The 23,095-nt window shown below is 64.7% G+C and overlaps 1 long non-coding RNA gene across 6 annotated transcripts; it reads right to left on the minus strand.

Moving 5' to 3' along the window:
- Nucleotides 1-374: 374 nt before the first annotated feature.
- Nucleotides 375-19,976, minus strand: LOC123617486 (uncharacterized). Of its 6 annotated transcripts, none has more exons than XR_012511023.1 (6): nucleotides 19,640-19,976; nucleotides 18,472-18,702; nucleotides 12,239-12,385; nucleotides 7,279-11,904; nucleotides 3,156-7,194; nucleotides 375-2,567 (listed from the first exon to the last, which is right to left on the minus strand). It is a non-coding gene; the product is annotated as an uncharacterized LOC123617486 (long non-coding RNA). The 6 variants fall into 6 exon arrangements; XR_012511024.1 differs by lacking the exon at nucleotides 19,640-19,976 and having other exon boundaries at nucleotides 3,156-4,532; nucleotides 4,942-7,194; nucleotides 18,472-19,617; XR_012511025.1 differs by lacking the exon at nucleotides 19,640-19,976 and having other exon boundaries at nucleotides 7,279-7,353; nucleotides 8,865-11,904; nucleotides 18,472-19,616.
- Nucleotides 19,977-23,095: the final 3,119 nt, after the last annotated feature.

The following is a 23,095-nucleotide window of genomic DNA, read 5'->3' on the forward strand; positions in this document are numbered from 1 at the left end:
TCTTGGTTTCGGAACACGAGGAAAGCCAGCAGGTTGTTCTGACCTCCTGCCTTTTTCAGATGTGAGGGGGACACACAAAATGTGAAAGATATTTTGTAAAATAACAACTGTACAGACGGACCCCTGCGTGGCCCGTACGCCCCAGCAGAGCCTGCAGGATGGAGGTTCCGGCCGAGAACTCCAGGACCGCGGACAGCTCCCCCTCCGCACTCTAGCCTGGACGGGGTGCCGGGAGCTGGGGGTCAGCAGATCCGGACGTGGCCCCGGAAACGCACCCTTCGGCCCCAGGGAAGCTGCCATGCCCGGCGAGTCCCGGGCACGCTGACCACCAGTTCTAGGATGCCCACGCGTCCAAAGGCACCCACAGCCCGGGATTCACAGGGAGCCACCAGCCTGGGAGATTTATTAAACACCCGAACGTAATTTTCCATTAACATTTCCTATTTTGGCATCTTAAAGAGAGTGGAAGTTGATTTTGGTTTAACATCCTGTGGGGAAATTAGTCCATTTTGTTAAAGTATCTTAATAATTACAGTGACATCAAGGTTAATTGCTTAATCTGGATTGCCACCGTGCAGGCCGCCAAATCCCCGCGCAGTCTGTGCTGTAATTAGTGCCAGGGCGCCGTGTGTAGAAACCGCTCTCACCGCCACAGCAGAGCCGGCAGAGTGATCGCTGAGTGTGACACAGAGGACATTGGGCGGGTGTCCGGGCAGGGATCGTGAGGCTGTGCGGCCTGGCGCTTCGGGGACGGACCGGGCTCTCCAGGCCATGAACGGGGTCCGGGCTGCACTCCTGCCCCCGCCCACCGCCTGGGCGTCCCCCACGCTCCCCTGAAGGCCCCAGGTGGTCACTACCTGGGCAGAGAGCCTGAGGACACCTGTGGCCGCGACCACAGCCAGGGCCACAAGGACAAAGAGACCATTTGTGGAAAAGAAGCCTCAGGCAGAGTCTCAGTAGGGCCCCTCAGATCACCCCAGAACTGTAGAAGGGAAAACTGCGCCAGGACTCGCCAGCACCAGGACAAAGAGGGGCCGAGCCCCTCACCCCCGGGCGCGGGCACCCAGGGGCTTCAGCGTGCATGCGGCAGATGCTGGGAGTGTGTCCTCCGGTGATGCCCCAGGACACCCGCCGACCCGGGAAGGGCCTGCCGTCTGCTTCTCAGGGACCAGGCCTGCGATTCCTCTGCTGTCAGCAGCTGGACTCGGCTTGCTCGAGGCCCCAGGCCACACGGTAGGAGGAGAAGAGACGGGAACTTCCCTGGGCTTTAACTGCTCACCTCCTAGTTAAAACCATCTACGTGAGGGCTGCCCTGTGGGGCACGGCAGCACGGCCGTGACCCCGCGCTGAGGAGGACGCTGCCCCAGTCCCACGGGCAGGCACCCCAGGGGCTGCCCCATGGTCTCTGGGCGCCTCCATCCCCTGCCGTGCCCACCCCCTCCTGCATTATGTCCTTGAAAGTTGCTAAAAGTGTCTCTTGAATGTCCTCACCACACACACAAAAATCGCAATTACGTGGGATGACGGAGGTGCTAACTCGCCCCGTCGTGGTGGCCGTTTCCCACCACGAGCGTGAGCCAGGTCTTCAGGTTGTGCACCTGACGCTGGCACGTGTTACCCACCAGCTCTGGCTCAGCGAAGGTGGCGAGCGGGGAACACGACCCTCCTCACCCCACCCCGTGGAGACCAGAACGTCTGGCTGCCCAGCAAACAGAGCGTCCGTCTCCAAGCACGGCTTCCACAGCCCGTCACCTGACTCCTAAGCTGTGGTCCCCAGCTTCACCCCGCCCTGGCCACCCGACCGTCACGCCAGCCATCACAGGCTGCGCTGAGTCCCCGGAGCGGACGACGTGGCCCCGCAACCAGGTCACCGTCCAGGAGCAGCTCATCAGCTGGATTGCTTATTTCGAGGACGGCGGGTTTATTTTCAGGACGCCTAATCGGTTCCTGCTCGTTTCTACCAAGGACAGAAGACAGTTATTTTAAACTCCCCTCCCGGCAGCTCTACTACGGCTGGGTTTGGGGAGTGGATTCGCCCCTGGCGTCTGGCATCCCGGCCTCTCTCTGAGCACCTCTCTCCCTGGTGCAAGCTGGAGTGTGCGCTGCAGCGTCGCCCTGCGTGGCCGGGGAGCTCCTTCCTCCTCACGGCCCTGCTCTCCCCTCGGCCGGGGTTCTGGGGTGTCTGGGTCGCTCGAGGTCTGGGGTCCCCGACACCGCAGATGCTCACGGCCTAGGTGACGGAACCCACAGACGTCTGTCCGGGCTCCCTGCCTCTGCTGCCCCAGGGGTGCAGACACAGAAGCAGGTGCCCCAGACGAGGGGCCGTCGCCCACAGCGCAGGCTCCCGGGACCTGGAGGTGCTCCAGCCGGACTCTGGTTTTAGGCAGTGGGGGGGTCTGCCCCTCGTCCCCTTCAGGGCGCCCGTTCAGCGGCCCCCAGAAACACGTGTCTGCCTCGGTCTAGGGCTCGCCGTGGATGCTCGGAGGCGTGCCTCTACGCCCGTGCTGTCCAGCTCTGCGGACTGTCTGCGGCCGGGGAGTCTCTCAAAGCGCGGCTCGTGGTGCTGTCTTGAACACAAGTAGGGTTTAGTTGACTAGAACAAATAGGAAGGTATCAGAACTGTCTGAGAGTTCAGACAACACAGGAAGCAGGCAGCTCCAGCGGACAGGAAGACTGAGGGAGAAGGGCGCGGACGGAAGCAAAGAAGCAGGCGATCAGCCCAACACCGCGCACGTGTTGCCGCGATGACCCTAAGAGCTGCGAGCTCTCCACGAGCACCGAGCAGCGGCAGAAAGCCCCCTCCCGGCGCCCCGGCCTGGCGCCCTAGCCCGGCACCCCCCCTGGGCCCGGCCCCAGAGCCACTGCTCAGACGACCTGCAGGGAACGCAAGTGGCCAAGGCCCTGCTGGCCTGGGAGCTGCTGGCCACGGGCCACACGTCTTTCAGAGGGAGGTTTCCCGTCTCGGCCCCGACAGACTCAGCACAGCCAAGGAAGGGGACCCCGAGCCGGGGGCCGTCGGAGCAGGGGAGTGAGGGCGTGCGGCCCCCGCGCCCGGGGCCCCTCTGCGCGAGGCAGGGCACGGGCCGCCCAGACCCCGAGGTGCTGGGCTTCCATTACCGAGCGCACGGAGAACCGTGTTATCACTCCACACTCACTCAGTGATTAGCATGTAATCATCCGGAAACATCACAGTCACGCCCGCACGTCCACGCCGGCGGGAGGCGCCGCGCTCCGGGCCGGGCTGCGGTGCGGGTCGGCGCCCCGGCTGATGAGCAGCACCACCTCAGAGAAGGAGAATCTGGGCGTCCGCTCTGCAGGGGGCCGGGGCCGGTGGGGACCTCATCCACCCCCTGCTTCACCCCCAGTTTGGAACAACCCAGCAGGAACGTGGCAGAGTGGGGGGCAGCAAGCCAGCCCTCAGGTGGCCAGCCCTCAGGTGGGCAGCCCAGGCGACACCAGGTGGGGGCAGGGCTTCGGCAGGTGGGCCCAGGTGACGATGCAGGTGACCCGCCCTCGGCTGGCAGAGCAGGGCAGGGAGCAGCCAGAGTGCCCGGGGAGGGGCCCGCACACCCCAGGGGGACAGATGAGCAGAATCAATGCTATCCGGGCCAGGACCCCGGAGGCCCGGCCGAGCTGCTGCCCACACGCCCGCCGCCCCAGGCTCGCCGCCCCGCCTGCCCGCCCGGCCCCTGCGGAGTGCGGTCCCAGCCCTGTTACCAGCTCTCCCCACACCTGCGCTCTGAGGTGGGGCGGCTCGGGGATGCCATTCTCCATCTACAACCTGGGAGCCTCCATTTGCTCTGTCGCGAGTGGAGCTGTCTGGCGTCGCCGGAGGTGGGTTTAGGGAAGAATTTCCCAGGCTGGCTACTCACGGGGCTGCCACTCAGCCTGTGAGCTCCAGGCTGCACAGGGAGGGGTCCACGGGGAGAAAGGGCCCGGCAGGGGTCCCCAGCACACACCCGTGTCCCATCGGGTGAGCAGAGCACAGCTCCGCCTGTGTGCTGAGCGGAGGAGGACGGTCAGCGAGCTCCACGCGTGATGGGGGGGTTGCCCTGAGTGAGACGTGCTTGCCTGGCGGGGGTCCGGGGGAGCCCACGTCCCCACCGAGACCGAGGGTGACGGGCAGGTGGGCGAGGGGTCCCGGCAGGGAGAGGGCTGCTGGCTAGTGGGAGCAGCACGGATGCCCAGGACTAGGGTGCAGATGGGGTGCACAGGGCCCATCAGGACAGTGGGAAGCTCCCAACAAGCCTGGAAACAGGCCGCTCGCCCCCCCCCCCAGACAGGCGGGAGGGACGCCCAAGACCCCAAGTTCTCCTGCAGCTGCCGGACCACAGGCCCGTCCTTCCCACCGAAGCCCACGCCGCCCGCCCCGGGCCCTTGCTGAGACCGCCACCTGGGCTTCGTCCCGACCGCGAGGCGACACGGATGTCAGCGGCCCTCCTGGCGGCCCGCCCTCAGCTTCCCGGCCTTGAAAGCAGCAAAGCCGCTCAGCAGGAAAGAGAGCAACCGGTCTGTCCAGGAAAACTGACGGACTGGACACCAAACGAGAGGCACTGAGAGTCTTGAGCAAACGTAGGGACGGTTGTAAGAGCAAAATGCTATCATTTGTCTGACGTGATTGTTTTCTTGGAGGCAGCCAACGATTGATAAGGCACGTTATAAATACTCCTTGTGCCTCAAATTTCCTCTCTCCAGTCTAATTAACATGCTAGGGAATTGACTTTCTGGTGGGTAAAGACATTTAAGATATATATTTCATGAAATCCGAGTTATTTATCATAACCTCCAAGGGGAATAAATAAAATGTGAAGAACGCTGCACCATTTAAATACTGTATCACACGGCTGCGTTCAAATAAATGAGATCCTCGGGGGCTGCAGGAGGAGGACCCCCGGGGGCCCAGGACCTGCTCCCGGGGCCCGGCGTCCGCTCCTCACTCACCTCTCAGGGCCCACGAAGCGGACCAGCCGGGAGGTGCCAAGATCCACTTCCACCCGGCAGACCGGAACCACGTGCCGACCGCCAGGGCCCAGCCCGTTTATCTCATCCGGCAACACGCGGCAACGCGCACACGGACGGCCCAGAGGTGCGGGCGACCGTCGCCACCCCTCCCGGGCGAGACGCTGAGTCACCTGCGCGTGCGGCTTCCGCACGGAGGAGCCAGGGGTCGCGACTTTCCCTGTGACGTGCTTGACATGCAGGAAACACAGGATGGAAAGAGGATGGAGCTGGGTGTTGTAAGAAGACGAGGGTTGGGGCCCACACCCCAGGTGTGTCTGCCAGGGACTGTTGTCTGCTCATCGGGGGGCGGGGGTGGGGTACCTCCCGAGTGAAGTGGGGAGGGAGCCCCGGTGAGGGGACGTGGGGCTCCGTGGAGCCCCCAACCCGCTCTGAGCCCCTGGTGCTGATCTCAGGGGGCCCCAGGAGGACCGAGACCTGCTGGAGCCTCTGGGCTGGGGTGTCTGTCAGGATACGAATCCTGGAGACTCATTCCCCCCTGTCCTGGGGGCTGGACGTCCGAGGTCACAGCGTCGGCTGGTTCTTCCTGAGGCCTCTGTCCAGATCCATGGCTGGCTGTCACCTCCGGTGTCCCGGCCTGCAGAAGCATCGCCCGTCCCCGCCTCACCGCCCGGCGGCGTCTCCCTGCACGTCTGGGCCCAGCTCCCATGTTGATACGGACACTGGCCGTACTGAGTTGGGTCCCACCCTATTTCAGTACCACCTCATCTTAGCTCATTACCTCAGCCGTGACCTTATTTACATGCAGGGCCACATTCGCGTCCTGGGGTTTGGACCTCGCTGGATGAATTTAGGGGACGTGGTTCAGCCGCGACCCTGGGAGGCGAAGCCCCACCCGGCCCACCCGTCTCGTCCCTCCCACTTTGCAGAGCTCACCCCTCTCCCCTCAGCTGGGTCCCTGTGGCTGCATCAGGCAGGACAGGGTGCTGGACATGCCGCTGAGCACCCCCGGGTCAGGCCCTGCGCCCGGCTTCCGCGCCCTCCTGGTGTCCGAGGGGCAGCTTCACTGAGGGGAGCCTCAGGGGCCTGCCCTGACCCTGCCAGTCTCTCCAACGTGCAGGGACCTCTACCAGCGCGCACCCCACACCCACGCAAAAGGCCCCCCACGCCCAGAGCGTGAGGCCACGCAGCATCAGCCCAGCGAGGGGCACAGCCCAGGCTGAGGTCGCCCTGCCAGGGGAGGGGACAGTGAGGGCTCCCGGCCAGCCCCCAGGCCCTGAGCCTCACCAGTGTCTACAAAGAGAGCAGGTGGCGATGCAGCCAAGCCTCGGCTGCCGAGGGGACCGGCCCCGGCACCGGTCAGCCACCGTCCAGGGCCCGCTGCTCGCTGGGGTGAGCGTCGCTCACGGGAACAGCCCATCGCCGAGCTCCGGCCAGATGAGCACTTTCCACACAGAGACCAGGGCCACTCCCTGGGGAAGCTCCGGGCAGTGCGTCACACCACGAGCTGGGGCCATGGCTCAGGCTGGTTCTGCCAGGGCCAAGGACAGACAGAACACACCATGCGCTGGACAGTGAGGGGCCCTGGGAAGCTGTGACACCCCCGGGGCCACAAGGAACCCAGGAGACTGGCTCTGAGCGAACCCCTGGTTTCACCGCCAGCTACTGGCTGCCTGATTTACCACAGCCAACGCGTCTCCTCCAAAGCCTGCCTCTTCTAAAGCCCCACGACCTCCCAGACGGGAGGCACGCACTCATGGGGCCCATATGTCTCTCCATTTCATTTTGTCTGAAAAACATGGGACAGGTTTCCAACCCAACAGATGCAAAGAAGCCTTCATTTCCCACGACTGCCCGTCAAGCCATGTGCTTGTGGCTTCGGTCTCTACTGACGGGGGTGCCGGCCGCGGTCCCCACCAGACCCTGTGCAAAATGGACCAAGGAGGTTCCTTTGTGACCACGCTGCCGCTCGGGCTCTGACGGGAGGGTAGATTGTCACAAACACCTAAGCGCTGGCATGGCTCCAGGCGGCAGGGAAGGACGTTGCTGCCCACAGGCTGCGATCCTGGCAGACTTGCCGTGGATGGCTATTTCTGCAGCTGCTGGAGGTGTGACCCGGGTGACCCCGGGCCCACCGGGCTCCCAGACGCCGTGGACACGTGACGCCGGCCCCACAGCGCTGCTGACGGCGGGAACATCCGGCCCCAACGTGGCCTCGGCGCTTGGCAGGGGCTTCTGTGGACGGGTTTTCAATCAGGGCCCAGATCGAAGGTGGAGTTGCTATTATTTTACTTCAGGTAGGGTTCTGAGTGCACTCACAGCTGTTTGGATGGGCCTTCGCGAGGAAGGGGGACGCGTCCCTCTGGTGAACAGTCAGCCGTCCTGGCGCTGGACCTGACCGCGTGGGGAAAGAAAAGACCTTCAAACGAGCAAATGCTTTTGACAAAATAAACCTTGGAATTAACCCACCAGGCGATGAAATCGTCCACTAGATAATCCTTGAAATAACCCAACTGGCACACACTGCTCGGCACACGTGATGCAAGAGGAGCATCTCCGCCCCGTGAAGAGTGTCCTGCAGGCGCGGCAGCCTCCCCAGGCAGCACCTGCCATCCCTCCCTCCCTCCTGCTCGGGTGGGCCTCTCCCGCCTCCCGCACTTCCCGCAGCACCACCGCGATTTTAGGGCCAACGTTTCTTTCCTAGTGGAGTTTTCTTTCTGCCGAGCCTTAGGGCGCCAGAGAGAAAACCCCAAACTGTGCAGAAACTTCCGTGCTGCAAATTAGAAGCGCAACGCACCTTCCAGAGCGGGGCCCTGAGTGACTCCTGCCTCGGCCGCCGTGGACAGGCCGAGCCACCTGAGCCGGGACCCGCTCCCCTCGACCCCGGGCCTGTGAAAGGCCCTCTCCCACAGGCCATGCTGGCCGACCCTGCCCTCAAAACCCAGCGGAGTCCCAGGAGGGCCGCACTGCTCCCTGGGCTGAGCGGGTCTCCCTGCCCTGGGGGGGCACGCAGCCTGGGGTGGGCGCCCCTGCAGCTGGACAGGAAGGAGAACCAGGGGTCAGAGACGTGTCCCATTAGAGCGAGAAGCGGGTTTGTGAACCTCAGCCACGTGACGGGGGCGGTGTTCTGGCCCAGACCACTCAGAGGCTGCCTCTGGCGGCGCAGGGACACGGGGCTGGAGGACATCAGGGCCACCTGCAGAGATGCAGGCGGGGACATGGCAGCCAGACCAGGAGGAGGGCGGAGCCGGAGGGAGGCCAGCGGCCTGAGCCACCCGTGAGGGACCTGCAGGCCACGGTGACCGAGCGGCTCTCAGGCGAGAGGGGACGGCGTGGGGGTAAGTGCACAAGCAAGGGGACAGCCGTGCCCTGCCCTGCGCCCGGGAGCACTGGCAGAGCTGTGCTCCACACCAAAATAAACCACAGATGGTTTCAGGTCGGAAAGCCGCGCGCTAGCAGCGCCGACCCAGATTTAAGAGGATATTTACACACGCTTCTCAGACACAGAAGGCAAATCAAACCCCACCAAGGAAACAGAGACACGTTCCAGGAGTTCTTTAGTGACCAGCGGAAAGACAGCGTCACGTCAAAAGCCAAACAGAAAGCGTGCGGGACACTCCGGACAGAAGGGGCCCAGGGGCCCCAGGACGGAAACCGACGATAAAAGGGACAGACAGCCCCGGTTTTCGAGCGAGACTGAGCTGGAAAGGCCAGGTAAGCAGCGACGGCACCACAGACACGCAGGCTCACCGGGCCACAGAGACGGCACATGAGGACGCTGGCCCGGCCTCGGCGCCCGCCCGCAGGGTGTGGAGAGGCGCCACCCCGTGTCGGGGGTGGGGTGGAAGCGCTCCGGGCTTTGGGAAGAGACCCTGGGTGCGCATCGGGGTTTAAGACGTACAGACCTTCAGTGCAGTCTTCGCGGCGCAGGACCTGTCCCGGCCACACAGCGTCAGCCCACGAGGACCAACATCCACCTTCGGGGCAGGGTGACGGTGGAGCCTTCCCTGAAGGACGCTCTGGGGCCACTGGAGGTGGGCTCGGAGCAGAGGGAACAGAGCCGCTGGAGGAGGGTCGGGGCGAGGCCGCAGGGAACCGGCAGGATTTGCTCGGCTGAGCAGAGCAGACCCCCTTTCATTGTCACCAGCCCTTCCACTCGCGCGCACACCTGGTGATGAGGGGCGAGGACCCTCCGATTCCTCCGCACCGGCAGCTCTCCCGCTACCACCATGAACCCCGCTGCCCGCCGCCGGCACCGCGGGCACAGCTCCTTCTTCCCGAGCAGTCGTCGCGGGAGCTGGTGCTGCAGCCTGTGCCAGGTGCTCTCTGCGCCGTCTCGGCACCACATCTGTCGGTCGGGAGCTGGCGCAGCTACACGGGAGGAGCCGGACCCACCTGACGCAGCCCAGGGGTTCCAGCCCCCACGGGAGCCTCCGACACTCTGTGTCTCCACCATGCAGGAACCAACAACGGGCGCCATGCTGGGCGGGTCACAGCGGCTCCCATGCGCTGCTCTGGAATCCTGATTTCAGCTCACGTGGCAGAAGGGCCTCGCCCTGCAGCCCCAGCGCCACGAGCGGAGCCCCCTTCCTCCACGAGGCAGAGCATCTCGGGACCCAGGATGCAGAGAGCTGCGGGGGCCCGGTGCTCACACGCGGATGCCCCTTGGTGTCTGCTGCCGGCGCACCCAGGGAACAGAGCAGGGAACAGAGCAGGGAACAGGCAGGAGGGCTGGGTGCCCCGCACAGAGCAGCGTCTTCCCGCAGGCGCAGGTCCGAGTCTCCCTGGACCCAGAAGCTCAGGGACTGTTTGGGGAGGTCAGGGGTCGGGCTGGGGCTGCGAGTCACAGGAGGAGGGGTGTCCCAGGGGCTCCCCATGGGGGCTGAGAGGGTCAGGGCTTGCAGGAGGTCCTGGAGAGCCCACCAAGCATGGGATGAGCCTCAGAGAGGCTGGGCAGGAGGGAGCCAGGCCTGGACCAGGGTGCTGCGTCCCAGAGACGGTGCACAAGGGACTGAGTGCAGGGTCCACCCGAAACAGAAAGCATCTGCCCGGCGGCCACCCACCACCTGCTCCCCAGGACCTGCAAGCCGCTGTGAGGTCTGTGACCACGTGTCCCCTTCCCCACATCGGCCGTCCACGCGCACACCACGGAGGGGTGTGCTCAGGGGACCAACGTGCATAACTGATCAAACTGTGCTCATTGGCCACAGCAGCCGTTCCATCACAGCGACTTTGAACGCCAGGCTGCTAAGGGGAGGGGCGCACAGAGGGTAGCCGGGGCCGCGAGCGCCGGTGGGGAGACTCCACCTGCAGGCCCCCGCACATGGCACGTGTGACCAGCGCCACTCCCCAGACACCATCCACTTTGCTCCTGGTGAGGTTTCCACTGCCGCCACGTTGATCGCGGCGCCCGACAAGGGGCACTGTCCCCGTGACCTCTGGCTCCCGAGCGGTGGAGTCACAATGCTCTTTGCGAGAGAGGACAGGTGTAAATGAACAGATCACACAAACACCTGTCAGCAGGAGCTGTTCTCAGCACAGTTAGATGCGCGTTGTACAAACATGCTGGGGGCCACCTAGGTCTTCCGGACGCTGAGCCAACACAGACGCAGGCTGGCGACGCCAGCACGTCCCGAGGGCTGCTGGGTGTCCCTGGCGTCTCCGGGCTGGTCCCGGTGCTCTCCGCTGGTGACGGACTCACTCCCCTGGGGAGACTTCCACAGAAACGGTCACCAAGGGTTGGGTGTTGTAATGGACCTGCCCTTTGACCCCAGAAAGCGCTGGTCCACTCCCGAGGCCCTACTGCGTCACCCGCACCCCGATTGCTGCACAGCTCTCCTCCGCAGATGCTCCCTCCCTGAGCTGACGGGGCTGACATTAGAAAGGGCGACATCATTCCTGGGTCCCTCACTGCCTGTTCCCAAGGGGGCCTCACTCTCACCCACCCACACACTCCTGGGGTCCCACAGGACCATGAACCTTCCCACCTCAGGACCACGGGCACTTAACTGCAGGCGCCCTGCTGCCCCTCCGGCCCCCCCTCCCACTGGGCTCTCGGGTGGATGGAGACCTGCCAGGGCTGCACTGGGACCCAGACGGCTCATTACGCAGCACGGCCTGACCCACGCAGGCTGATGCACAGCAGGGAGCAAACTATGTCCGGGCCAACCCCAGGTGCTGCCGTTTGGGGAGTAAATTTCCTGGAACTCAGTGACACCCCGTTTGCTGCCTCGGGGCTGCAGCAGCAGAGAACTAAGACAGGGACCACACGGCCCTCCAAGTCGAGATCAGCCACTGTCCGGTTCTCCATCGGCGCCTTTTGTGAAAACGAAAGGGCCTGGCGTTCCTGGGCCTGGGAGCCCTGGACAGCTCATTCATGCCCCAGCCACCCCAGGCTGGCCCAACCCCCAGCTCAGCCCAGACGCTTCCAGAAGGGCCCGCAGCCAGTCCCGCAGCCACACACAGCCCCGCCCACCGCCCTGCCCCCTCCCTGCAGGGCTGTGACTCGGGCCCACCCTCTAGGCATGTCACCTCCATGGACACAGCCTCTGTAGGGGCAAGGGCCAGGGGCTCACCCCTCCCCAAGCCGGGGCTCAGAGTATCCACAGCTCTGCTGCTCAGGTCGAGAAGCAGGGTCCCCTGGCCCCTACGCCTCACAGGGCCGCCCCTCAGGCCTCACGGTCACGGACAGGACAGCCTCTGCCCAGACGCTGCCCACCGTGCCTGTGGGCCGGCCTCCAGGGGCTGGAGCTGGGGTGTAGGGGCCCCCTCGGCAGGGGTCCTGACCTGCAGCTCCGGCCTCACCTCAGCAGTGTTCCCTTTTTCATTCTTTTTTAAGTCAGCCAATCTGAACGCACTGGTGATCGCAGTCCCTCAGAGGGACTCAGGCCCAGGAGGTGGGGCCACGTGTCTGCTACCCCATCGGGCGGCGAGGGTCCATCCAGCCTGAGATCGGGGGCAGCATGGCTGGCTGTGAGCAGACACACAGACACACACCCACACGGCCCCAAGGGCAGCCCCTTGGGGAGTCCTGGGCTCTGTGAGTCTCTGGGACGGGTGAGGAGAAAACCCACCCAAAGGAAGGGGCCGGGAGGGGCTCGGAGCAGACGCGCTGGCGGGACGGCCCTGACGCCCGGCACAGAGTGTGGACCCTCACGTACTAACTAATCCAGCTCTTTCGTCGTTCTCAGCCCCACGCAGACCGTCTCGTCTTCCCAGGGGCTCACCCGCCACCACCTCCTTCTCCCAGAGGGAAGCCTGCAGCCCCGTGGACACACACCTTGTCTGGCCGCGCCGTGCTTGCCTTCACTGGAGAACAACGGGAGACAAACCCTCCTGTGTTCAGGGCGTCAGTAACTTAATTCGGAAAGAGAAGACAATAAGGGAACACGCAATCCACACACGCAGGTCCGGCTCCAGTTTATCACTGAGGAAAATGAAACAAAAGCTTTTACTTAGGAATCACTTACTCCGTGTTAAGGACAGGAGTCTAGGCGTGGGGCGTGACTCCCGCGTCCCCACACAACACTCTTACGAAGACCCAACCGTGGTAAGAGATACATCCCAAAAATGGACAGGAGCTGCCTCTGGGCAACGCAGGGTGGACGGTCTATTTCTAACTCCCTTCTTTGTGTTTTTCAGCGTCTCCCCAGCCCTCAGTGATGAGCACATTCAGTCTTACAATAAAGGCATGTTTTAAAATGAGGGATAAGCCAAAGCTGAGGTGCGTTACTTTCAAACATCCGAAGTCTGCTAACACCTCATCACACGCACATCTCTGCCCGGAGCTCGAGAAAGCAGACGGGACACCTCCCTCCTGAGATCTCATGCCTGAATTTGAGCAAATGCGTGGCCTTTGCTCCCCTCCCCTCAGCAAAGGCGACTCTGGCAGAGATGGGGGCCCCGAATCTGAGGCGGGGCCGGGGATGGAGGAATTCCTCTCCCGGATTCACATGCCTCACCCGAGAAATGAAGAGAGAGAAAAGGGTGCTGGCTGTGCTGTGGTCCAGATGTCAGTGTCCCCAGATTCCACAATGACGCCCTTGTCCCCAAGGCGGTGCTGTCGGGAGGTGGGGCACGGGGTGATGGGGTCCTGAGGGCGGAGCCCTCGTGATGGGATCCGTGCCCCAACTGTACGAGAGACCCAGAGGGAACTCCCGCCCCATCTGCTGTGTGGACGCAGCAGGAAGACGGCGCAGGCGCAGACCTTCACCCGACACGGAGTCTGCAGGCGACTGGACCTCGACTTCCAGCCCCCAGAACTGCACGAGATCAACGCTGCTGCCGCTCAGCCGCCCGGCCCATGGTATTCTGCTGTAACAGAACCACCGTCCTCCACCCAAGCTCCTTTTGGTGCCAACGCCGCGGTTTGAGATGCAATCAGGACATTCCAGGTGTGTCTGGACAGCCTGTGCATCACCCTCCACCCCTCCCCCGCCAGGTGCTGCAGGGAAGCGGAGCCCGTCCCCACACCACGCCTCCTCCCTGCGGGACCCCCGTGTGTGCAGACACCATCTCCTTGGACAAGGACACAGCCCGAGCGCGGGCGGCCTTGCCTGGAGCTCTGTGCACCTGCCTGAGGCCCCTCGACTCCCGTGGGAGCCGCACTGACGCCGTGTGCCCAACACCACGTCGGGGGCTGCAGGGACCACAGAGAAACCGCCGACACACATGCCTGAGACGCCCCAGTGACAGAACGGCAGCACAGAGATGTCCCTGAGCTGAACATGAGCCCTCTCCCCTTATGAAAGTTTTAAAGAGAAATTAAAGTTTAAACATTAAATTCCTTGCAAGTTGGAGTTCAAATCATTGAAGTCCCAAGAAATCTAATGGGCGCCCTTGCCTTTGGGGCTGAGCCCCGCTTCTCCCCAGCTTCGGGTCCGTGACACCCAGGGACGGCCGGGGCCCCGGAGGCGGTGGGCGTTCTTGTTCCTCCAGGCCTTGGGGGCTGTCCAACGCCGGCCTTTCCCGGGACCCACCACACTGACCCACCACACTGACCTGAGAGCCAGGCCAGTGCCAGCAGCAGCGTCCAACGCCGCCCTCCGCCCGGTGCTCCAGCCCCAGCATCCCCAACGAGAGACAAGTGTCAGCTGCCATGTCACCTGCCCTCACAGGGGTCTGAGCCCCCTTCTCTCGTCAGGAGGCCGGGCCATCTTTCTCTGCCCACGGCCCAAAACCAACAACCCTCTGTAGACCTTTTCAGTTTCAGGACCCCGGGAGCCCCAGGGGGCTGGGGAGGGGACTCAGGGGTCACAGACACTGCCTGAGAGGCTCGAGCCTGGGCCAGAAGGACGCAGAGGCAGCGTTTCAGGCTCAGAGCCGCAGGGAGCGGCACGCGGGGTCTGGTTCACGGCGGGTCAGCTGGCTACCCCATCCCGCAGGTCCTGACGTGACTCAGAGTCGGCGGGGCTGAGGGCTGCTGGGAAGTATAGAAACAAAAGTCCTTGTGCCACCGAGCCCAGGCTGGGCCCACCTGCACCCGGTGATGCCCGCCGGCACTGGCCACACAGCCCCGACCGAGAAGGACCTGCCCACTCCAGGTGTGTTACCTGCTGGAGCCACAGACACAGCGTGAGGACCACTTGGAGCCATCGGTGGGGGAGGGGCGTGCCAGCCAGAGTGACCAGCGGTCACGTCCGCCCCAGGGCAGCACCCGTCTGCTCGGGCACCGGCCTGGCCAGAGCTCCCAGGCTGGGCATCAGAGAGCGTCCAGCCCGGCAGACCAGTCCGTGTGGAAAGCTCTCTTTCCAGCTCCTTCTGAGCAGAAGAGGTTGTGCCCCCCGGGGTGGGGGGGGCAGGGGGAGGGATGATGACCCCCAAGGTAGACGGAGGGAGCGACAGGGAGGGGAGGCCGGGCTTCTGCAGCACCGTCGTGTTCCGGGGCCCTGTCCCCACGGCGCCCCCGGCCAGAGGCTCTGACAGGCAGGGCTGTGGAGGGCGGGGCCGTCCACGGACACGTACCTTGTGCTCCCACATCCCAGAGGACGAGACAGGGACCCAGTGTCGCCCGGCCGGCTCCTCCCGCGGCCTCGCTCCTCCCCCCGTGTCTGTCCCTCGGTCTGGGCGTCCGTCCTCATCTCCACATCTCCTGAGGACCCCCGTCTTGTTGGGCCAGGACCCACCCAGTGACCTCATCTCATCCTGATCACCTCTTTCAAGACCCCTGTCCAAACGCAGTCACGTCTGAGGAGCTGGGGCTTCGCCGTCTGAAACTGGGGGCACGGTTCTGCCCGTGGCAGGTGGCGATGGGTTTAGGACGTGAGAGCAGGAGGAAGACGGTTTGCTCCGGGGGGCAGGGAAGAAAGGCTGGGCAGTGGGGGCAGGTCTAGCCCACGTCCCACGGCCAGTACTGACCAGCCGACGCCTGGGCTGACCAAGGCGAGGGGTCCAGCCCCGTCGCAGCAACGCGTCCTCCACCTGAGGACAGGGTGGCAGGTGAGGGCAACCACGACGGACAGACGGGCTCAGGACGGGAGCAGACCAGCACGGGGCCGGCGTGGACTCGCTGGGCCGGAGCGCGGGGAAGGGCGCCCTGCCTCCCCCAGGACGGCGCGGTGCCCCCCAGGCGTCGGGCTTCTCGGCGGTGCGTCCACAGGAGGACAGCTTCTCCCGTCCTCGCCGACCGTCCTCAGCGCCCAGAAGACCCCCAGGAGCCAGCACAGGTCCCCGAGCTGAGGCGTCTTGGGGGGGTTTGTCGGGTTTCTCCCAACAAGTGAATTCATCCCGGGAGCAGGTCTGAGTCCCAGCCCCAGCCGCCCAGTGTAGACACCCAACACTGAACCTGCTTCAGACTCAGCTTACAGCGCCAGCGTGCCATGAAGCCGACACTTCCCCCGTGATAAATGTCTCCTCGAGAGCTTTCCCACCGTCCCTGTTAATTCTGGGGGGGAACCACCCCTCCACTTTCCAGGCAACCTCCTCATGTAAACAAAGAGGTTAATTAGACCTTTTCTGAGCTGTTGAAGATGCTTTCTGCTTTAAAAGAACAAGTAATCGCAATATAAAAACCACAGCATTTCTAATCTGTCAACTAATTCTGCCACCATATTTTTAGAAAAATGGATTCACATAATTTATTAATACGTCTCCTTTAATTTCGTTCATAAATAAGCAATTGCATTTCAACTCGTGTCTGACAGATCGGAAAGGTTGTGAGGCCTCCATGTTCTAGGAAAACCCGGGGGCGAGAGGGTGACATGGTGGCAACGGGTGTCTGGGGGGCTTCGTGGAAGCTAGTCTGTGCGTCCTGGTCAGAGCCCCGCCCGGCGGGCAGCATCCTGGCCTGCACCTGGAAGCCGTCGCTCATGCTGTGGCTTCAGTTATAAACTTAACCCAGAAGGAGAGGGGGCAGCACCAGGCAGTTCTCAGAGGCACCTGCCCAAGTGGCCGGGGGCGGTGAGCAGGGCTGGGAGGGCCTGGGACCCGGTGGACACCCTCGAAGCCGCAAACCCCAGACCCCTGGGGACCCTCTGGGCTGGCGGCCCCAGCTGAGGACAGCACAGAGGGGCCCTGCCTGGCGAGACGCAGTCCCGCCCCTGGGTCAGTCCACCTGCCTCCTGGTGGCCGGGGGAGGGCACATCTGTCATAGAAGTGGGCACCTGCTCCAAGAAGGGGTGCGGGGCAGCAGGGGAAACCAGGCTCCGCCCAGCAGAACGGGCGCCCAGTGAGCCCCTGGTGCCCGTGTCCCTCAGAGCGATTCCTGCAGCCCTGCACCGGCATCTCCGCACCTGACCTCCGCTCCGGGCTGCTGGCAGTGACCCAGTCAGGTGTCTCAAACCAGGTGGCCCAGGCAAGCCGCCTCCCTCCTCTTAAAACCCGCCTCGGTCACCAGGATGCCCCACCTGTGCCTGCCATCCCCCCGTCCTCGGTGACACCAGCGCCGTGGCGCCGTGGACGCTGGGCGGAAGTCCGTGCAGGCCCCTCAGCCTGGGCCGGGCTTGCTCGCCCCCACCCCCGAGTGGGTGGGCGACGGGGGAAGCCGTGCCCGCCCCTCCCCAGGCAGCGGCCTCCTCCCCACTCCCAGCACCCCGTCACCGTGCCGGTCCCTGGCGCTGCCCCCTTCCTGAGAGGCTCCTCAGGGAGACCCCAGAGCCCACAGCCCGCGGGGTTGTCCTGGCTCGGAGCAGAGCCCCCGAGGCTGGGGTGGGACAGGAGACACCGGGCACCTCGGGGCCCCGGGAAGCACCCGGCTGCCCCGCGGCAGATCTGACAGTCGCTTCCTTTGCGACTTCGGGACCTCGCTCCCTCCCAGGCCTTTATTAAAGTCTGTTCTGGGCCTTTCCGCCCTCAGGGCAATGCTGCTGCAGACCTGACTCCTCCCTGCGCCAGGACAACCCTCATCGCGCTCACGGTCCCGCCGTGAACCAGCCCCCTTCTCTCCCCGGTGGGCAGACGGGCGCTCCGGGGTCGGGGTCAGCCAGCCCCCTGGGCGTGGGGCGCGCAGCCTCCCTGAGTCTCACCACGCTGCCCCCTTGCTCAGAAGCCCTCCCAGCCCCTGGCTTCCCAGCTGGCGCGCGAGGACGAGGAGGGAAAGCGGAACCACCCGAAAGTCAGGGCCATGAGGTCACGGGGCGACCGCTTCCCTCGGCCGGAGAGACGGGCGGCAGGCGTGCAGAACCCCGATTGCTGGGCCTGGGCCGGGGGTCAGGGCGGGGGCCTGGCTGCGGCGACTCGCAGGAGGCTCTGCGTGGACGAGCCTGAGAGCTGCAGACTCGGGGCGCCCAGGCCTGGGACCCCACTTCCACCAGTTTTACTGCCTCCGGGACCCCGCCCGCCGGCCCTCACAGCGCAGCGGGAGGGAGAGCCCTGCGATTCCCACAGGAGGGAGCGGGGGTCAGTCTGCTCTCAGCAAGCCTGTCCGGTCCCGGGGGGAGCGCCCCCAGCGGCTGACCTGCTGCGGGCTTATCAAGGCCTGGCTGACCTGGGGAGGCGAGGCACCCGCTCCAGCCCGCTCCCAGCTCAGGGGGAGAACCAGAGCGGCGCGCGTGAGGGTCGCAGCTCAGGGCACGGGCTCGCCGGGGACCCGGACCTCAGCATTGTCGGGTGGCCAAGTGCCCCTCCCCACACCTTCCCACCAGTCCTGGGCAGCCGCGGGAGCCCGACTGAACGGCGGCGAGTCCCAGACCTTAGTTTCGATGAGGAAACACTAGAGAACAAGGGAAGTAAAAGGAAACCTTCCTGGGGCACCGGGGGGGGGGGGGGCTACAGCTCAGGGGCGGAGCACGTGCTTAGCGAGCACACGGTCCTGGGTTCAATCCCCAGCACCTCTGTTTAATAAATAAATAAACCTAATTACCTCCCCACCAAAAAACAGCAGAAAAGAAAACATAATTCCCTGTAACAGTAATGGGGAAGAACTGAAAATGCATACGTGTGTGTGTGCACGACTGAGCTGCTTTGCTGCACACCTGAAGCCAGCATTGTAAAGCAACCACACCTCAATAAAAAACAAGAATGAGCAAACCTAACGGCCTCCCCGCAAAGTGTTCTTCTTAATAAGTAAAATACAACCTTCTCTTTTGCTTCTCCTTGGCTGATCCAGCACGCAGGCGTTTGTTCAAAACCGCAGCGGCAGCAGTGTGGGGCCTGCAGCCTCGGGGTGAGGGCTTCAGCGACCGGGTCACAAGGGACAGGGGAGGAGCTGGGACGTGGCAAGGCGTCTGCACTCCCGCCAGGCGGCACAGCGCCGTGCCGCGCGCACCCGCACCCCTGGGAGACGGGTGTTGCCAACGCGGGCAGCCACTAAAGAAGTTCGAGAAAACATAAAAGCGCGGTTGATGTGCTGAGAGAGGAGAGAGAGTGACAGCGTGTGAAAGGCTCAGTCGAAAGCAGAGAAGGCAGAGAAAGAGCGGGAGACCCCGTGCGAAGCCGGGAACAGGACGGGGGGTCACAGCCAGTCACAGGTGTGGGCAACGCGAGCCCTCCTGCGTCAGCGGTCGCTGCTCCCGGGCGAGGCCTGAGCCCCACTTCCTCCCAGAGCCCCCAGCCCCCGGGGAGGCGGCAGGTGAGGTGGGCCCCCTCCCCACGCCCGGCAGAGCCCTTGGGAGGCCCCGAACTGGGCGGGACCTGGCAGCTCCGTGGCCTCCCGGCCTCGCTGCCCAGAGCCCTGAGGCCACTGCCCTCCCCCAACAAGGGAACGATCTGGGGTGCGTCCCGCGGGGAGAGAGCACATAGTCCCTTCCTCCGTTTCCCTGAAGATCCGAACTCAGTCTTGGTCTGAACGTTCAGAAGCAGCGCACACCCCACGACAAAGGCCTTCGAGGCCCCCTCGCTGCCTCCAACCTCACTTCCAGGAAAGAGGGCACCCAGGGCGTGGCTCTGGGGAAGTCTAAAGTGTCCCTTTGCCCCTGGTGCCCAATGTCCTTGTAACAAGGTGTCCCTAGAACTTAAACCAAGTGTGTCATTTGTCGGGGTCCAAGCCCGCGTCCCGTCCCGGAAACAAACCAGTGTGCACACACCCCAGAGCACGGCCTGAAAACTGAAGCTCTGTCCCAGCAAGAGGCTCATGCCCAGTGTGCCCAGTGTGCCCAGTGTCCAGGACGAAAGTGGGGGTGGGGAGGGAGAAAGGAGGGCCGGCTCCCTCCCCGCCGCCGGGAGCAGGCAGGGGCCAAGGGCAGGGAGGGCCCAGCTAGAGCAGGCGGCCTCCAGGCGATGCACCCCGTGGACCCGCCCGACTCACCTGCACCAGGGGCAGGGCTGCAGGGCTTCCGGCACTCCCGTCCGCTCCTCCCCGAGCAGCTCCCGGTCCTAGACCAGGCCGGCAGTTCCCCGGGACCAGGCGGGCAGAGCCTGGGCCAAGGCCCCCTCTCTCTGGGCAGAGCCCCGGGAAGGCCCCCTCTGAGATGCAGTCGAAGGACCGTAGGAGGAGACACGGCAAATCCGGGCGTTAACCGGGGAATGGGTCAGACACAGTCACACTGGAAAGGCAGAGACGCCCTGGTTCCCGTATTTGCTCCGTTTTAACTTAGGCTCCCAAATCCCTGAGTCAGCAGCGGGTCCTGGAAGTGGTTGCATCAAAGGTGGACGTGGGGCCACAGCGCCACCTGCAGGGCGCGGCGGGCGGGGCGGGGCGGGGCGGGGCTCCCCCACGGGAACCGGGGCCCCCCAGAGCCAGAGCCGTCCGCTGCAACAGAAGGGCCAGGGGGCCGCCAGGAACAAGAAGTTCTTGCACCAAAGGCATGGAATTAGTTGGAATAATTTTTAGGGGAAACTATCTGAATAAGCACTTGCGTTCAGCAGGACTTGGCTTCAGCTGAGAGCTGCCTCCAGGGTCACACGTGGGCTCACCCAGCCGTCCCGGGGGGCTTGTGGCGCGGAGGTGGGCCTCCGGGGCCCCCGTCCCCAAGGAGGAAACCACCCTGGCTCTGCTTTTTCAGCTGTGCCATCCCCGTCCTGCTAAGCCACCCGCCACCGGCCCAGACCATAGCTCGTGGAAGCCCAGGCCCTCCAGGGTGACCCTGCCGCAGCCGGAGATGCTGCCAGTGGGGCAGTGGGGGGGCCTCTCTCTCTGGGCCTGGGGGGGGTCTCTCTCTGGGCCTGGGGGGGTCTCTCTCTGGCCCTGGGGGGGTCTCCATCTGACCCTGGTGGGGTCCCGGTGGGGTCTCCCTCTGGCCCTGGTGGGATCCTAGGGGGGGTCTCCCTCTGTCCCTGGTGGGGTCCTGGGGGATCTCCCTCTGGCCCTGGTGGGATCCTAGGGGGGGTCTCCCTCTGGCCCTGGTGGGGTCCCGGTGGGGTCTCCTTCTGGCCCTGGTGGGGTCCCGGTGGGGTCTCCCTCTGGCCCTGGTGGGATCCTAGGGGGGGTCTCCCTCTGGCCCTGGTGGGATCCCGGTGGGGTCTCTTTCTGGCCCTGGTGGGGTCCCGGTGGGGTCTCCCTCTGGCCCTGGTGGGATCCTAGGGGGGGTCTCCCTCTGGCCCTGGTGGGATCCTAGGGGGGGTCTCCCTCTGGCCCTGGTGGGATCCTAGGGGGGTCTCCCTCTGGCCCTGGTGGGATCCTAGGGGGAGTCTCCCTCTGGCCCTGGTGGGGTCCCGGTGGGGTCTCCTTCTGGCCCTGGTGGGGTCCCGGTGGGGTCTCCCTCTGGCCCTGGTGGGATCCTAGGGGGGGTCTCCCTCTGGCCCTGGTGGGATCCTAGGGGGGGTCTCCCTCTGGCCCTGGTGGGGTCCCAGGGGGGGTCTCCCTCTGGCCCTGGTGGGGTCCCGTGGGGGTCTCCCTCTGGCCCTGGTGGGATCCTAGGGGGGTCTCCCTCTGGCCCTGGTGGGATCCTAGGAGGGGTCTCCCTCTGGCCCTGGTGGGGTCCCGGGGGGGTCTCCCTCTGGCCCTGGTGGGGACCCGAGGGGGTCTCCCTCTGGCCCTGGTGGGGTCCTGGGGGGTCTCCCTCTGGCCCTGGTGGGGTCCTGGGGGGTCTCCCTCTGGCCCTGGTGGGGACCCGAGGGGGTCTCCCTCTGGCCCTGGTGGGGTCCCGGGGGGTCTCCCTCTGGCCCTGGTGGGGTCCTGGGGGGTCTCCCTCTGGCCCTGGTGGGGTCCCGGGGGGTCTCCCTCTGGCCCTGGTGGGGTCCTGGGGGGTCTCCCTCTGGCCCTGGTGGGGTCCTGGGGGGTCTCCCTCTGGCCCTGGCTCTTTCGTCCTTCCCCGGCACACTCCTTTCACCAAACACCCTCTGAGCCTCAAGTGTGTGCAGACAGCCGCGTGAGGGCCTTTGGGGAGACGGGGAGAGGGAGTGGCTCACAAGGGTGGAGCTGGGACCTGCAGAGCCTGTGCTGCGGCCTGAGCACAGGAGAGGCGGAGCCCGCGGGGAAGGGGCCGCACCTCTGAGCGGCCCAGACAGTCGCTCTGGGAGGAAGCGTGCTGCGCTGAGCCGTCCAAGTCGTTGCGGTGTCCCTCCCACGGCGTTAAAACTTTTATGTAAGGATGCCGGGCCCGGGTCCCACGAGGAACTGGCGGGACCCCCGGACTCCACGAGTGGCCAGAGGTCCCTCAGAGCCTCCAGGCGCCTCCCGGTCAGCTCTTGGGCCGTGAGGACAGCCTGGCCCTGAGGGAAGCCCGGCGTCCCCGGGAGTCGGAGCGGCGTGGGGGCGCACACACGGCTGCCCGGCCCTGTGCCCACGGCCTCCTTCCTGGGGGAAGTTGCTGCTTTCCCCCAATTGTTTCCCTCCAAAGCTCCCTTACTTGACCCCAGATACCAAAGTTAACTCAAACGGACCAAAGACCTACCTGCCAGAGCTAAAACCATGGAACTCTTAGAAGAAAACACAGGGGAGGTTCCTGACAGTGGACTTGCTGTGATTTCTTGGATGTGACACCAAAAGCACAGGCAACAAAAGGAAAAAACAGGAAAGCTGGACTTCATCAAAATCTGTAGCTTGCGCGCACCCCCGCCCGCCCCGACGGACTTCGATGCTGGGGAGTTTGGTGTCCACATAGCTCCCCGTCGGCCTCCCCAGGACCAAGGTGGGTTCCCTCCTGTGAGCCGCCTGCACGTGCATGGGGAGAGCCGGAGCGGGGGTCAGGCTGCCCCAGGCCCCCACGACCCCGAGAGCCAGCAGGAAGGTGGCTGAGCCTGGCGGGCACCCTGCACATCACGCAGGACACTCCGTCCACTTGCAGATGCAGGGGGGCCTGGGAGAAGCAGCCGTCTGTGCAGAAGCCCGCTCTCTCCAGAGCAGAGGCTGCAGGGGCCCAGAGCCTGCGTCCACCGTCCCGGAGGACACGCCCACACCCACGTCCTCGCTCGGGGCCCCATCCTTCAAGGGCCCTGTCTGCGATGAGCCACACCGGGGGAGCTTCAGCAAGCCCCCCGGACACCCAGAGCCACCACGTCCAGGTGGGAAGCGCCCCCCCCACGTTTCAGGCCCCACGACTCCAGCCGGAGCTGAGTCCCTACAGGATCCCAGCCTTCCCTTCCCGGCACCGCCACCCTGGCGAGGCAGCAGGGGTCCCCCAGCCAGGGGCCTCGCCTGCGGAGGGGTCTGCACGGCGGGCGGGCACTCTGGGCCCAGGCACCACGGAAGGGGGTCAACACGCGAGGGTGAAGGCAGGTGGCAGTGGCCTTGGGGTCAGGTGCTCTTTGCATTTCCCAGATGGCTCCACTTACTACCCTCTGAGAATCTACTTGACTCTCTAGCAGTTTGAAACTTTCTTCA

This window comes from Camelus bactrianus, chromosome 12, assembly GCF_048773025.1.
Source record: "Camelus bactrianus isolate YW-2024 breed Bactrian camel chromosome 12, ASM4877302v1, whole genome shotgun sequence".
NCBI lineage: Eukaryota > Metazoa > Chordata > Mammalia > Artiodactyla > Camelidae > Camelus > Camelus bactrianus.